Source organism: Calonectris borealis, chromosome 4, assembly GCF_964195595.1.
Source record: "Calonectris borealis chromosome 4, bCalBor7.hap1.2, whole genome shotgun sequence".
Classification (NCBI taxonomy): Eukaryota; Metazoa; Chordata; class Aves; order Procellariiformes; family Procellariidae; genus Calonectris; species Calonectris borealis.
In genome coordinates, this window is record NC_134315.1 from 2,703,960 (window position 1) to 2,717,957 (window position 13,998).

The following is a 13,998-nucleotide window of genomic DNA, read 5'->3' on the forward strand; positions in this document are numbered from 1 at the left end:
AGATCACTTGAATTTAGGCAGGACTACATTTGCATGCTAAAAATGCAAATACCAAGCGCTCGTACAGTTACGTGTTCTCACTCCTCTTGTGCTTCTGCTGCAGCAGTATGCTGGGCTCGTCTACATGATACGCCCCCAAACACAGTCACACTGCTGCCAAAATAGGTTACATACCAACACGAAGAAATCTGGCATTAAGATGGTAAACAAGGGGAGGGGAGGAATGGGGAAAAAAAAAAAAAAAAAGAGAGTATATTGAACTGTAAGGCTCGTCAAGAATTAATTTGCTATCTAGCAACTCTAGCACATCTATATGTTAACATCTATATATTAACACCAACCTGTATGTTCAACTCAGCACCAGAAATGCTGATGCTTAAGAAGGTCAGCGCAATACAGCCATCGATTATAAAATACGTTCATCGAGCATAAGAACCAACCTGTGCAAACCCTCCGGTGCACAGACTTTTATTAGGGGAAGTTAAATGGCTGGTGACATTCCTCTGAAAGAGTCAACAAACTTGATCAACTCTAGGAATGCTCTACGAATCCCCCATTTAGTTGCCGCCGTAAGGAAATACAGTTTTTGATACGATGCCATTCACCCTATGAGATGGGAAGACACCTGCTCCGGTTTACACCCGAATACGGAGCCAGTATCCTGGCTTAGCGAATGGAGAAAAGGCCAGACTTTACGTAGGTTTGGTTAAATCATCTTAGTCCCGTAAATGAAAACTTTCTACTCCTGGCATAAATCGGTTTAACCACACTCAGATTACTCCACTAGCTAGCCTAAGCTTTTCCACCAGCTTCTTGCAAGAACGAAGTAAACCCTCGGCACTCAAACCACCACAATGTTTATTTAAGAGCCTGAGAAAATAAACCAAATGTGAAAGACATCCAGTAACACAACAGCTCTGAACTCACGGAGGTAAAGAGTTTGACTGATTTTCAAATACCGGAACGTGTTTGTCAGCCTTGCTGTGACGAGCAAGCATAAATCCCTCAGGAAAAGGGGTGGTTTTAGCCACTATAAACTGCTACGCTTTATTAAATACATCTGCACAATAAATTTTACAATCCGTATCAGATTATTTCCTAACCCACCAAGACAGATTCTTGGTTATTAAAACACAAGGCCTTGATTCCTTACCAGGATGGAAGAAGCAGCAAGAAAACTCACTTTTAAAAAAAAAAAAAATCCTTCCAAAGAATAGACTTTTAAAGTGCATTTTAATCAAGCAAAGACTATGAGAAACCATTTTATTTTTGGAATAAACGTTGAAAATTTGGAAAGAATGCACTCATTGGCACGTAATGCAGAATTTATGGTTTATGTCAATGCAGCCTTAGCAACAGACTCGCTACAATATCTTTATAATCCAAGATCTGTTAGCATTTCTTTATACAATAAGTAGCTCTTGAGTGTTTGTCTATGAAATAGCTCGGCAGTGCAGGGAAGGTCACAACCGCCAGCCTACTAATTTCTCAGTTGCGGAGGCGGATACGCATACATGCTTTTTTGCCCCCCCCCCCCCCCCTTCTTGTAGTAAGGCAGCATCTAACGTACAGCTCTCTTAATAATCACTAGAGAGCAAAGAAACTCTCCCTTAAAAAAAAAAAACCACACCCAAACAAAAAAAACCCCACAAAACAATAAATCCAACTGACGAACTATTTAATGAACACTGGGGTCAATCCAGAAAATAACACAATTGTGGGCGTCCTCCGAGCGCAGGAGTTGGGGTGGGCGCTCCGGAGGGGCAGGTCTGCAGAGCTTGCAGCCATCCAGCAAAGAGCCAGACTCCCCGAGGGAAGGCGTAGCTGCAAAAATCATTGCTTCCATCTCCAAGTCTGCCATATGCACCTTTCCCATCGCCTCTGAAATGACTTAGAAAGGAGTTATTCTTGGACAGTAGCGGGAAAAAATGAAATTCCATCTGCTCCCAACAGATTTGTAACAACAAAAACAAAGACGGTGGCTCAACACTACTTATGCAAAGTTTTGAAATAACCCTTCACTTCACTACCAAGCTGAGCATGATTTACAGGCCACCTCTCAACCGTGTCTAAAAAAAAATCCCACCTCCTTGTTTAGGATTCAGTCATCACGAATTCTTTCCTCTCTCCGGTAACATCCATAGGAAAAGCACGTTTGCACTAACAAGGAATTTCGCACAAAATTTTGTTCTGTTCACTTTTTTTTTTTTAAACTAAGAAAAACAGGAAAGAAAAAGATTTTGCCTGGTTCTAGTCTCCCACTTAGCTTCTCGCAGTTTCATTTAGTTACCTCTATTCATAACCGAGATGTCTTAAAACGTTATTTATAAGAGTAACACTGACCACCTACGGTAAGCACCCTTAAACCCTGTAAGAAAAAGCTCATTCCTGCCTTAAAATTGCTGAAACTAAGACGTGATACTTCGATGTACCCCATCCGGAAGGATTAGGAGAACCACTTATGCGGAGTCCTTCGGAGCAGAAAGCAATAACCCACTTCACGTCGAGTGCTTCCCTCCGGCGCGCTCGAACACTGCTGCATTGTCCGCCCGGCCGCGCTCTGCGTTCGTGGGAAAGATTTCAAGGTGCTGATGTGACTTGTGCATCTACGAGGCTGTCTTCCTCTTGACTGTACTTTTACTCCTGGCCCAACGCAGCTCTCTGTCCTGCTGTCCGGCTGATGAATGCTCATGGGCATAGCAATCTTTGCATCTTAGTACTCATTTCTGCTATTTAACACAATGAATACCAAACTTCAGGTTATTAAAAGGGGGAAGTTTCAAGTTGAATGCTTTCCAGACCTAACGATAGACATATCAATGCATCATAAGGTCAGTAACTTCCTCTCATCTACTGTGCTTTAAATTAATCTGTCAGAGATAATTTATAGAACAAAGAATAAGAAGTGAAGCAATCACAGTAATACATTCCTCTTTGACACATGAAAAATACAAAGATATCAGTCACTGGACGTAACAGTTTTCAGGAACCATTTTGTTCTTATGCTAAAATTATCTATGCAAAGGTATAAATAAAAACTCACGCGGCTGGTGTCTTTTTAAGTTTAAAGGCAGCCGGACATATTTAATATGTCTTGGTACTTGCAATCACTGCTGATACAGTGGAGAAGGTTCATAGTGGACTCTACAGGCTTCTTTTAACTATGAGCTTCAAAAGATTCGTATGCAGTGGTTTCAAAGACAAAAAAACATAAAAATGACGGGTGCACAACGTTTCCTCAGATATCTTAAAACTCACACGTCCAATTTCAGAGCCCCTCCGAGCACCCCAAGTATCAGGAGCACAGAGCGCTTGCCTGGGGGGGTTCCCATAGCACAGCTCATGTCAGAGCCCTTTTATACCTGAATACACAGAGCTGCAATCTCAAAAAGCAAACATGATTCACAGGAAAGCAGAGAGTAAGGTGCTGCCCAGCTCTCAGGAGCGTCACCAGCCGGGATGAGCTCTGGGACGAAGGAGAGCTGTCACGGCAGACCGCGCAAGGCCAAGGAAGACAAGGATGGAGACCCAACTCCTTTTTCCCCTTCATCCCACCTGCAGAAACAGATACCTTCTTGCCTGCCAAGAGCTCTGCAGTACTATTTTGAGCTTTTTGCATCTCATTATTGAATTTATTTATTAAAGCCTGATTCGGGAAAAGGGAGACAAAACTTCCTCAAAGCATTTGGGTTTTATTTAGATTAAGCCAGGCTGTTCAAACTGGCTCATAGTCAAATTGTTGCACTAATTACAATCCCTATTTTAGAGAAAGTGGAAGTATTCAGTTAGATTCTCCAGCTGCGTAACTCTCTACTTAGGGGGTGTGTTTCTCATCTCAGCAAGTTTAACAAGCAGAGTTTGAAGCATCCGACAATTCTCGAACCATGAAATGGCATTCCCCAGGAAATAAGTCGATTTAAATTTTAGCTGTAAAATTAAAGCATGTTAACTGCTCACCATTAGTTAAATATTACAGGTGAGAAAGCAGCAGCTGCCACCCGTTTCAAATGAAGGTTAATGGGCAATAACACTGCAAAAGCACTAAGGATCAGCAGCATTTAAACCCTTGCCATCAACTACATAACATATTACATCATGATTTTCTTTTTTCCCCCCCTCTCCTAAATGACTGCCTGAAAGGGCAGGTATTTTAAAGACAGAAAAAGCAAGAACTGATAAATATTGAATGCTCAGCATTTTTAAGAGCTCGGCCATTAATTTAAAAGCTTAACTTGAGCCACCATTTTCTGCTATGTGTGGTCAACAGTTTTACGCAGAATCCAAAATCCATGCTTAATGAACAGCAAACATACAAAATCCTTGAAAGCAGACAGGGTTCTGCCCAAAGACAATTATTAAACTAACCCATCCAACGCAGGAAGGGACCTTTCACAACAGCCCCTTTTAACACCAGAAAGCAAACAGGACATTTTTACAGAGTTTGTACAAAATTTGTGAGTTAAACGTAGTGCAGTTTGCTGTTGCTTCCAAACCCAAATGAATTTAGTTACTATTTGCATGGCAGGTTTACTACCTCAGCGAGACAGAGGATTTCACATTGTTAATATTAGTTGGCATAATAATCAATAAGTAATTCACGTACAGAGAACAGGTAGTAAAAGTCACAGCTGATTCATTTATTACGTGTTTGGTTCAGAGCTGTCTTTTGTCTGTGATCCCCACTGCTCCATACTGAACGGAAAAGCAGACGTTTTCCCAAGGCTCTTCATCCTCTTTTCTCTGGAGACAGAATTATTTCTACGTGAGCAGTGCTGTGACTCGTCAACAAGCATATATTGCTTGGCCAAATGAGCCTTGATACTCCAGAACCTCGTCCGGCCACTAATTTGCTGAAGAGCATTTAGTATCCTGCCTAACATCCTCACATTTCCACATCTACCAAACACGGGTGCATTGGCAAGAGGAGTATTTTATGAAAGTCTCAGTGTAGTGAACCGTTACATAAAAATTACATGGTAGTGCAAAACCATTGCAAGGTTACTAACAGTATCGTTTCAGAATTGTATTAAAAATAATCACTTTTAGACCCAAAGAGGAAGGTTGCAACAAAAGAAAAATCATTTGTGTAAATAAATCTAGGAAGAGAAAAAAAAAAAAAAAGAGTAATTTGCAAATATGCCTTACTGAAATTCTACATAAAAACTATAAAATATATAATTGCTGTTGCACAGGTTCCGCCATTCCTCACCATTAATAAAAATTCCCATGTGAGGTTTCATTTGAATTTTCCAAATCACTAAAAGCTAAAATGGTTGAAATTAATGTTTCAATCCTACGAGCACTTAAGCATAGACTTTATCACATGAACAGTGACTACAGCTTGGGTCTGTCACACAAGCGACCAAAACTTCCATAAAACCCTGCAGTTCAAAAAAAAAAAAACCAAACCCAAACATTACAACATTGCAAGCAATGAAAAAATTGGACTTCCTGCAAATTAATTTTGTATACAGAAGAGCACCCGAGACCTCTTGTGAGGCCCCCGAAAGGTCAGGCTTCCTCCAACAGTGGTTTTGGGGTTAACTTCAGCTCCGGATGGAAAGCACAGGGTGAGAACACCCAGCCTGCTCTGCTGTCAGAAGTTCACCATGCTGAGCGATAACATAAACACATTATTTTGTTTTAATTGTTTCCATTCGAGGCTGTTGTTCTATACTAAGAGTGTTACAGGCCTCTATATAACTTTTCACATAGTTAAATTTTAATATAAAATATTTTTTCCATTTGGGAAAATACTGACATAGTAACGATTAGGGAAGAAAATATCTGTATCTGCTCCCAGTCTAAGCTGTGAGCTGGAGGGCAACATAGAAAAAAAGAATTCTAATACAATTTAATAGGTTTTAAAAGGGAAGACTGCATGACAAAAGGTTCTGCGGTTACCGGCTTCCAGTTTGTAACGCATCTGAGTAGATGGCAGCATCACTGGGTTGTACAGTGAGCGATGCACAAGATCATCGAATGACTGGTGCCAAAATGAATCATCAAACTCTCCGGATTAAACGTCGGGACTTGTTTCATTTAAAAAAACATTATTTGTTCCATTTTTCCAAATCACAAGTTACATGCTTGGCAAAGTGCACCTTCAGTAATTGAAATAACAGTTTATGCTTAGCACCCGTGAAGCATTGTTGAATGAATACTACCTGTTTCTCATGCTGATAAGAAATAGCTGCAAGCAAGAGCATTTGCTAATCAATAGACATAAAGAACTTAAGCATAAATGACAATCAGACCCCCTAAAACTAAGAGCAGAAGAATCCTCTTTGCTAACAGGTGAAGAAAAAACATCTGATCAGAGGGCGATGATATTACCCGGAAGATGCTCTTACCAGTGCTTTGAACCATAATATCATCTTCCCTCCTTCTCCTCACTGCCTTTTTACTTTGTCTTTCGAAATGCATTATGCTGACAAATAACAACCATTCAAAGACCAATTACAGTTTCTGGGTCTTTTTTGTATAACTTCATCTTAAGAGGCTTTTTCTATAAATCACCGCGAGCGTAACACCACATTGCACAATGCTGTTTCATCCCCATTCTGTCATTTCATTCACCCTGCTCTTCCAGGATGATAGTGTGATCTCTATAGCCAGGCTCCCCAATGATGTCATAAGTGATGTAATCAGTGCACATCTGTGCACTCTACCCAGGTCATGAATGAAAATATTAGATCAGGTTCCAGCTCAACTTCTTACCAAACAAATACTCCCCTTTTAAACTGCACCTGTTTAATACCTCATCAACGCTGCCCTTCGATACCTATTGTTTAAGAAGGAGCCTGATTAATTTTATGTCAACAGAAATGACAGAATGGAAGATAAACTTGGTTGTCAGCTTACTCCAGTTTTCCTGGCTACCATACTAAAGGTGAAAAGTTCTTCCTATGTCACGTAGTGTAGCCCAGCTTCTCTATTTCAATAATACTCCAGGTGACATTGAATTAAACGGGCTTCCAAAGTCCAGATAGCATTTATTTGTCACAGATGCCTTCATCCTAAACGATGCTTAAAAAACATCCCCCCCACACATAGACCATTAGCGCTCTTGCCAAAGATATATTTTGTTTAAAATAGCATCACCTACAAATGGCAAACCTATCTGGCAATTTCTATCTGTCTCCAGTCATTCTTTCCTTTAACGTGCTCCAAAGCCCCGTTTGCTTTCAAGGTCAGATTGATGGGTCTGTAGATATACAGATCATCTTTCCCACAACTTTTTTTTTAAATAGACACTGCACATCACTATTCCACAGTCCAAAGACTCACCTAATGTTACCTTCTATGACCAGCTCTTCACCCTCACTATTTTTAAAACTGCTCTTAGAAGATTATGACTACACCTGCCCAAGGGCAAAATTCAATTATAATTACATGGAGAAAAGTTTTTAAAAGTGAATTAAGGATATAGAGGATATAACACAACTTTTGAAAATCTAACCAAAGCATTAAGATAAAAAGAGTAGCAATACAAAAGGCAGAAAATTTGATTTGAACTAGTGAACGTGGATCCCATCGGTACAAATACAACATGGACTATTTCAGGGGGAACAGAATCCAAATGTTATGACTAGGACTCCTACATACTCCCTCAGTACAAATAAGTAATACGATATGTATCCATATGTACCACGTTCTCATTTCCAGCGCTCAGGATGAGCTCTGCAGTTTAACAGTCAGCTTGGGAAAGGACTCTGCATTCTCCAAAACACTGGTGTGGGAAACAGCTCTCTAAGACCAGTTTTAGATTGACAGCTAAGACTCTGATTTGCATCAGCAGTCTGACAACACCCCAGCCTCAGTCTGCAAGGCTTGTAGACTGTATTGAATCAATTAGGCATCAAAGCTGTTAACCAGTTCATAAATCAATCCTGTAATTCTACCCTGCATTAATTCACTTGGAGAGGGAAGTGTGCTACGCCCTTCTGAAGTGAAACTTCACTGAAAATATGGGGAAGAAGTCAAGGTACAAACCACGACTGTGGGGGAAAAAAAACGAAAAAAAAAAAAACACACCACACAACACACCAAAACCCAAACCAAAAACAGACTAAGTAATGCACAGCGATTTCCCTTCCCCATTTTCAATCCTGTTGCAATTTGCAGCCATGAGTTTGCTATTTATATCACTGGGAAGCAATGACGGCAGAGAAGCATGCTGTACTTTCTTTGGCTTCATCTGCACCTGCTAAGCTCCTGCAGAAATATTTCTGAAGATGACCTGGAATAAGGCTGAAGGTGGCATATTGACATCATCTCACTTTAATCACCTAAAACACTCAGTGCCTGTGTTAGCATGGTCATCTCCCAAGCAGTCTATGGATAGTGCTCCTCAAAAGGCAGCTCGTAACAACATTTTACTTACATTTTTAGATCCCAAGCAGGGTTTAATTTCAAAGTACCACACACGAAACGTTTGGGTTTATTTTACTCTATATGTAAGTGAATGTCTCAACAATACCAGTGCCAGCAAACGTGTCTTTAAGATATTTTATTGTATAATCAGTAAGACCTTTGCTAACAAGATTAGGATGAGATGATACATAATATACTTCACATTACATATATCAAAACTACTTTGGACAACTATTTCACATGGCTGACCTGGTCTTTTTTCCTTCTTAGCTCCATCACTTAAACAGGGTATTATATATTAAGGAACATCAAGTGAGCTGCACAATAATTATTTTAATACCACACCTAGGTAATTATGCAGCTTCACCTACACTACAAGTGTTTTACAAAGAAGAGGCACAGAGGTAACTGCCAAAAGAACATGCCACAAAAAAATTCAGAAACTTACCACTCCTGCTATTTTCACTCCACGCAGAAGTTACAGCAACACAAGGCTAATTAGGGCCAAATTTTTGCAGAGTTTGTTTTTAAAGACTTTGTCTATATATTCAAGAGCTAATAATGAACATGTACAACCAAGGGAAAAAGCTTATAAAAAGACTCTTAGCTACAGAGTGATTTCCACTCTAAGTCATTAGCAGAAAGGAAAACCTCTGTCAAAATGCCAGTCAGTCACTGTAGATACAGACATATATATATGTGTGTGTGTATATATATTTAACCCCACTAAAATTATAGCTATCAGGGATTTTTTATTTAATTGGAGATTAAAGGGATAGCAACTCGTGACAAGTCACAGTCCTGACCTGCTGTAAATCTTTAGCCCATCACAAGCCCCTCAAGAGCCCAGACTCCCAAGGAGCTTCCAACGCTCAGGCCGTTCAATAGGCACAGCACCTTGTACTACTCACATCACATGTGTAAATTAGGAGAACTTAAGTCTCCACAATACTTTCTGGCCTCAAAACGAGTGGCTTTTTTTCTTCAGATGTGTCAAAGATACCACAGAAATCATTCATAGTGGCGTGGTTTACGTCCGCCAGTAGCAATGGATAGTGGCCTTCATCCAGCTACTCTTAATTTTTCAATGTGAATTTGTTGCTTCTGGCCACACCATTCATGAAACCGTTATGCTACAAGGCACTACAGGAATCAGCAATTCCAGTTGTGTCTACAGCATCCTGTAAGTCTTCCTAAACCTGAACAGTAAGATTTCCTTCAGTGGATGACAGGAGTTCACTTATTTACTGACCTTCCTACAGAAAAGCAAGACAGCCTTGATGCCCAAAGAGGACCCTGCAAAGCCTAGCCATGAAGTGCTCGGGCTTTTGCAAATTTGCTGATGTCCATGACTCCATCATAACTTTAAATCAATAGGAAATGTATAAAAAAAAATTAAAGTGTAGACAGAAATCAATGGACACATACACAGTTATCTCCTACAGAATTTCTTCTTCAAATCCACAGGTAAAAGCACAGAATCCCTTTCTAAGAGCTGCCTTCTCCTGTTCTCCAGCCTCAATAGAGGAAAAAAATAAATCTTTTTTTCAGGTAAAGCTGCAGAATCAGGGTCTACAGAGGAGAGCAGGAGGCTCACTCCATACAACCATTTCCAAATTGCAGTGGGTCTGCAAAACAACAAGGCAGAATGTCCTTCCCTCCTCCTCACCCATGGTGTAAAGAGAAGCTCTCAAATCCTTCTTCAAGAGACCACAGAAACACAGCTGCTTCCTAGAAGGCTGCATAAAGCCTACATGTAGAGAAGGATCTAGGGGCTGAGGAGGAACACAAAGGTTGGAAGAAGATGGGAACAGCAGAAGTATTTGGATCACGGCAGTTGTGCATCCCCTGAGTTCCACGGCACAGCCTATGTTTTTAGCCCAGTAGCTACGTTTTTACCCCAGAACAAGATGCATGAAGTTACATCAATGTACGAAAAAGGGAAAATCTCCCTCCACCTTCCCTGAGAGAACCTCCAGCCCAGCCATACTGACTCGCTCTGGAGGATGCTTCTTGTTCTCCACCGCAGCAGGTCGGCAGGCCAGCATCACCAGCAGTCCACCTCCTGCAAGATCTCACCAGCTTTGGTGAACCTCATGGTAAAATACAGCTCACCGCAGTTCACTGCTTGAGGAGGTCTGGTATACAATTTTATAGGGTAAGCCACTATACCTTCATGTCTGCACTCACGTTTCACCATATTTCTGTCCTAGCTGCCTCGAGATGCTGAAAGATCAGTGAGTTTTAGGAGGCTGGGAGTACAGCAAAGGATGTCTTCTTCAGCACGATGTCTCATCTCATGCATACTCTCATACATACACATCTTGTATGGAAAACAAGCAAACCTCAGGCACAAAAGATATTCTGATGCCTTGACCAGCTTTGATCAGATAACACGATTTTCACATAGTGACTTTTTTTTTCTTTTAATTCCACATGACAAATTCCTGTCAGCACTGAATAGAGAAATTAAGATCACATTTAAACTCCATCACTTTTAACACACAATATCCTTTTTCATAAGCCTCAGTGAAGATGATTTAGGCATATTTATAGTAACATTAACCACATTTCTTCCATAGGACAGTATTATTCTCAGAATAGACAAGTTGGATACCAGTTGCCATGCATAACTGCCATTAAAGTATGGCTTCTAAACCCCCAAATTCCTATGTAAATAGCGTCATCATCAGAACATCTTTAAAACATATAAATAACTTGTCCTTGTTTCATAGATAGGGAAACCGAACCAAGAAGATTAGATGATGAACCATACTTCTGTTTGATTCCCAAAGTTGTGTGGTCATTTATTCTCAAGGGAAATGCGCCCGATGAATGCTAAGGCTACACCTCAAACCTTTTCAAAGTAAAACACAGGTAAACTGATATGGTGGTACTTAGAGTTTTGGCAGAACTGAAGAGGGAGAGAAAAAAAAAAAGCAACACTGACTGTGATACCATCCTTTTCTTTCAGAGGAGACACTCCCACAACTTACAGCAATATAAAACCTGAGTATCCTTGCTTAAAACGACGTTACCAGGAAATGCGGACAAAGAAGAAAAGCTGCTCTCTACCTCCAAGCTACCAGAACACATTGCACCTCCTTTCCAGCCGGCATTCAGCAAGGAGAACCCACATTTTCTTATCCATAAGCCTTGTTACAGCTCACAGTAACCGAAGCCCTGCAGAGATTTCCATTTGTGCAGCCATCCTCCCTTCCTCAAGCCCCGGGCTGGCACAAGCACACCGTTACAGCTCTCCCTCTCCCGTTTAGCTCTGGTTCAAACCCTAAGTCCCGACACTGCCGTGCCTGCCCGCTGCGGGTGCACACAGCCACCCAGCGACGGGGCCCAGAACCGGAGAACAGAAACCAACCCGCTTCGGTCTCAACTTCAGCCACGTCTCAGAAGAAATGACTTGCGCATCTTATAAAACCAACCAGCGTGCCAACCTTGGGCAGTTCTTCATTTATTCATTCCCTTCGCCTTTTCAGGACTGAAGTTCCCTTACCCCCTTTCTGTTCTTCCTTAGGTGCCATTAGAAAAGTTATGGGCTATAAAGTCACTACAGCTTTTCCAGCTGGATCACAACATTCACAGAAATCCGAATCCCCATCCTTTCACATTCAAACACCAAACCTGCATAGAAATTGTTATTATGCCACTCGTGTTAGGGAATTATGCACGTATTGAGACAACATTTGCCTGCTGTCCCAGAAATCTTCAACAGTTCAGGTTACTGAGAATAGCTGCAAACGATCCAAGAATTACTATTTTAACGTTATTAAGTTTCACATAGCTCTGAGTTTTCTTTGGGCTCACTATATAAATTCAAATAAAAAAAGTTAATAGAATATCAGTGATATTCACTAGGAAAGGAAAAAAAAAAGCATTTCCAGCAACATTAGAATGGATGTTTTAGAAAAAATGTGCATAGGCGGGAAGTCAAGTTCTGTTTTTGACTTTGAACCACTTCAACACCTCCTCAAAATGATTCATACTCCAAAAGTTGAACGAGGGCATATTTAAACACCCATTACCATTCCCAAAATGAAAAACACTGACTTTAAAGAATCGCTGCAACCTGTGCTTGTGAGAAACAGACACCAACTGACCCAAATTTAAAGATCTGCCTGTTACGTGTCTGAATGCAATAAATCAGTTAACAAAAGTGCACTAACATACTGTCAAGCAAGCAGGCAGCAACTATAAATAAATGCATCTGGAAACAGAGTGTATCTTGCACAACAATAAATTTAGTTCCCAATTTTTCAACAAAAATAAAAGCAACTGACCTTACAATTATGCCTGTTCCTAATCTCCATTTGAAAAAAATAAAAATCACATACCATCAGTGACCTCAGAAGTAATTATTTCCCAATATATTATTTGGAATTCAATACTTTTCTTCCAGCAGACCAGCAACTTCGATGTCTGCTCACAATTCGGATACAATAGAATATTTTTTCTAGCAGCACAGAAACCCTTGTTGGAAAATAAGGCAGGAGTTTTCCCTGATTTTTTTCTTGTAACACTGACCTGCACAGTCAGCATTTCAGCCCCATACTACTTTGCATCTCAGGTCTTGCAATGGCTAGAAATTTTTTTCCTGGCATCGCTTTTGCTGATTCCACACAAGATCAAAGTATGTAACAAAGGCAGACGTTGGAGATATTAAGCTCTGAAATCGCTATAAAATTCACATGACGCTCTCCCCTCTGCATTAACAGGGTATCAGTTGTGTAAATTAATCATTAAACAGGCAGGTGGACAACTTTGGCAGGAAACGTGCTGCACATTGCTACAAAAAAAACCTTCACAAAGGCATCTTGAAAAGTTTACTTTAGAAAAACTCAAACATGTTCTCGATCGTAACAAGCATTGAAATCCAAAAATTGTGCACAGGGTGAACCTCAATCATAGATTTTCTCCAGATAAGGCAATTACATTCAAAATATCTGGCAACAGTGCCACAATACCAACACTTAGAGCATTACAAAACTGTGAAAGGAAGGATATAATGACACATGCACAAAGACATTGGGGGAAAAAAAAACCAAAAACCACTCAATACACAGCTATACATTATACCAGCAGCAACTTGCAAAAGCTAAATGCACTGGAGGTGTAAATTTTTTTTTTTTTTTCATAGCAATACTAATGACTGAAAAACAGCAGGGATGAAAACTACCACAGCTTTAAAAGCAGAGTAATTGAAGACATAGTTATTCTTTCATTTCACAATGAAATAACATTAAATCCAACCTAAATTTTCTGAATGGAAAAATAGCTCTGACCTTCTGTATTTGAGTTAATAAAAGGAGTTTACGAAAAATGCTAATTCATCTATGCCAAGCTTCTTACACTTTGACTAGACAAGCACCACCTTGGAGACGGGTATTAAATTTTCATGCGATACAAACCCTGACTAATAAGAAAGTCTTCAAAAGGGTGTTTTCCTAACATAGCCTTCCTTATTTTGTGTCCTTTCAGATTACAGAAACTAGAAAGAAAAACACAACGTTTCTGAAAAACAGGAAATAGAAAGAGAAGACAAATAATAGAAAAACTGGGATTTTCACAGCTGCGTTTGTACATCCTGCATTAGTCTCTACAGAAAGC

The 13,998-nt window shown here is 40.2% G+C and overlaps 1 protein-coding gene across 9 annotated transcripts in view; it reads right to left on the minus strand.

Annotated features, from left to right (window-relative positions):
• ATRN (attractin) overlaps positions 1 to 13,998 on the minus strand; it is a 152,834-nt gene that overhangs the window by 130,643 nt on the left and 8,193 nt on the right. The gene's annotated exons all lie outside the window — the stretch shown is intronic.